Source organism: Otolemur garnettii, unplaced genomic scaffold (assembly GCF_000181295.1).
Source record: "Otolemur garnettii isolate 467f Iridium unplaced genomic scaffold, OtoGar3 scaffold00002, whole genome shotgun sequence".
NCBI lineage: Eukaryota > Metazoa > Chordata > Mammalia > Primates > Galagidae > Otolemur > Otolemur garnettii.
This window is the reverse complement of record NW_003852397.1, coordinates 50,567,358-50,570,335: the sequence shown is the minus strand read 5'-3', so window position 1 is coordinate 50,570,335 and position 2,978 is coordinate 50,567,358. Positions and strand designations below refer to the sequence as shown.

Genomic DNA, 2,978 nt, shown 5'->3' with positions numbered 1-2,978 from the left:
AAAAAAAAAAAAAGAAAGAAAGAAAATATTTCAAATTGTATATAAAAACAGCACACTGTACCCCATGACATTATTACGTACACAGCTATGATTTAATTTTTAAAAAAGAGAAAAAAGTTACTTTAGTTTAATTGCAACAACAACAAAGCTTGAAACCAGTGTTGAGAAGGAAATAATAAATGACGCTTTAGCTCAGCACCCATACCACAGTGGTTACGGTACCAACTGTACACATGGAGGCTGGCAGATTCAAAACCAGCCTGGGCCAGCTAAACAACAATGACAACTGCAACAAAAAATAACTGGGCACTGTGGTAGGCACCTGTAGTCCCAGCAACTTGGGAGGCTGAGGCAAGAGAATCACTTAAGCCCAAGATTTTGAGGTTGCTATGAGCTGTGAAGCCACAGCACTCTAATGTGGGCGACATAGTGAGACTCTGTCTCAAACAATAAATAAATAAGGCTTCATTCCAGATCATAGTGCAATGATTTCTCAGAGAGCCAAATATAAATTGTGCCTCAAATTTATTTAGATACAGACATTGTATCTTTAGCTGTCTCATACTACAAGTTTATTTAGATATAGACATTGTATCTTCAACTGACTCAGACTATAATAATAGCAACATTAATAACAGCAGCAACACCTACAATTTACTAAATACTTATTATGTATCAGGTACTGTTCTATATACTTCATCAATACAGTTTACAGGCTCCGTACCTGTAGCTCAAGGGGCTAAGCCACTAGCCACATACACTAGAGCTGGCAGGTTCGAATCCAACCCAGGGCCTGCCGAACAACGATAACTACAATCAAAAAATAGCCAGGTATTGTGGCGGGCGCCTGTAGTCCCAGCTACTTGGAAGACTGAGGCAAGAGAATCACTTAAGCCCAGGAACTGGAGGTTGCTGTGAGCTGTGATGCCAAAGCACTCTACCCAGGGCAACAGCTTGAGGCTCTGTCTCCAAAAAGAAAATACAGTTTACAATACCCCAAAGAGTATAAATTCATTACCTACGTTTCAAACACAAGGTTATTGAGTCTCAGAAACATTAAGTAACATGGTTACACAGCTAAGTGGCAGAGGTGAAATTTGAGACCTAAGACTAACTCGCTCCAAAGCCAATCTCCTAACCCCTCTAACACTATACTGCCTCTCTGTCATGGCTGTGAAGTGGAGGAAGGAATGATTTTGCCAAGTAGATCCATCTTTTGCCTAGATGAAGATATTAGAAAATAGAGATATATGGCAATAAATACAGTGACAGCATGGCAGATGAAGGAAGAAATACAGTAAGAGATACAGACAGAAAGCTAGATAACACGTGTTTGTTTTATATGCTGGTAGAAGAAGAGCACATCACTAAAAGTTGTATCTGTTGTATTTCGTCCAGACAGACTCTGACTTCTACCCACGTGATTCATAAACACCCGTTTGTATTAAGTGTTCAACTGCCCTCTGATGCCACTTTCAAGCTGCCCCTTTCACTCACATCTCTTTACACTGTGCTAGCACCCAAGAGAACACCGACTCCAACCCCCGATTCTGCTTGTCCCATGATGCTCACAGTAAGTCGGGGAAAAGACAAAGGAAGAAGGGATCATCTATGAACCCCTTCTTCTACCAGCAGCAATTCCAACTCCAGTGGATCTCCCCACCAACTGCCTATTTCTAATAATTCCTGTACTGCTCTTTCTTCTACAGTCCTAGTTAGCCCCTGGACAGGAATGTCCAGGGTAACAATTCTGTGGAAGACCAAAGATGTGAGGAAAAGTCTAAGGTTTCTTCTAAATTCAGGTGAATTTCCTTTTTGGCCTCTATTTACCACCCATATCTTTTAAGAGTCCTAATCTTAACATTCAGAGTCTATTTTGAAAAATAAAAGGAAAGAAGATGAGGGTGTGGACAAGAGAAAGAAATACAATTTCCAGAGGTTCGAGAAGCATGAAACTGAAGAAACTCTAAAAAGAAGGAAGAAGAGAAAGAATCATACCTGGATGGGCATGACAATGTCTGTTTAAGGACCTAATGGAACTTGATATTAGTCAATGTGGATAAAAATTTTGTTTCCAAGTGACTTCCAATATGTATTGTTACATTTTTTTAAAGGTGCAAAAATCTTATATAGTATACCCTATCTCGGGTAAAAGAGAAATCAGAATATAAAGATATACACATATGGGCGGCGCCTGTGGCTCAAAGGAATAGAGTGCGAGCCCCATATGCCAGAGGTGGCAGGTTCAGACCCAGCCCCGGCCCAAAACTGCAAAAACAAAAAAGATATACACATACATACATATGTATGTATGTATGTATGCACATGTATCATTTTATAAAAAGAAAAGCAGTAAGGACAAACCAGAAACTAATGAATATGGCTACTTATAGGAAGTATACCAAAAGGAGGTGGAAAGAACAGGAATGAAATATCTCTGCAGGCACCTTTTGAATCATGAGTATTTTTTATACTTTCAAAAAATAAAATCAAAACTTAAATACAGAAATAAATGAACTAATTGTCTATCAAAGTGAAATATAATTACATAGAAAAATACTTCAACTCTGACTATACTCCCTTAGTTGGCATTATGGACTTAAGTTACTGTGCAACGAGGGTAGTTTACCACCTGGAAAAACTCAATTTTCTCATCTGCAAAATGGGAATAACAATAATGTCTATTTCAAGACTGTTGGGAAGACTGAGATAATTTATATAAAGTACACGATGTAATTTCTAACAAAGGTTAAGTGTTTAATTAGATTAGCTATTATTATTACTTAGTAGTTAGGTTTTATGGTTTAACTCTATACTCCGGAGTACATTAATAAAGCTTAGGCATCTAAGCATTCAGATTGTGGGTTCGAATCCAGCCCGGGCCACCAAACAACAATAATGGCTGCAACCAAAAAATAGCCAGGCATTGTGGCGGGCACCTGTGGTCCCAGCTACTTGGGAGGCTGAGGCAGGAGACT

The 2,978-nt window shown here is 38.9% G+C and overlaps 1 protein-coding gene across 1 annotated transcript in view; it reads right to left on the bottom strand.

The window, feature by feature from the left end:
- PDCD6IP (programmed cell death 6 interacting protein) overlaps nucleotides 1-2,978 on the bottom strand; it is a 64,947-nt gene that overhangs the window by 13,584 nt on the left and 48,385 nt on the right. The gene's annotated exons all lie outside the window — the stretch shown is intronic.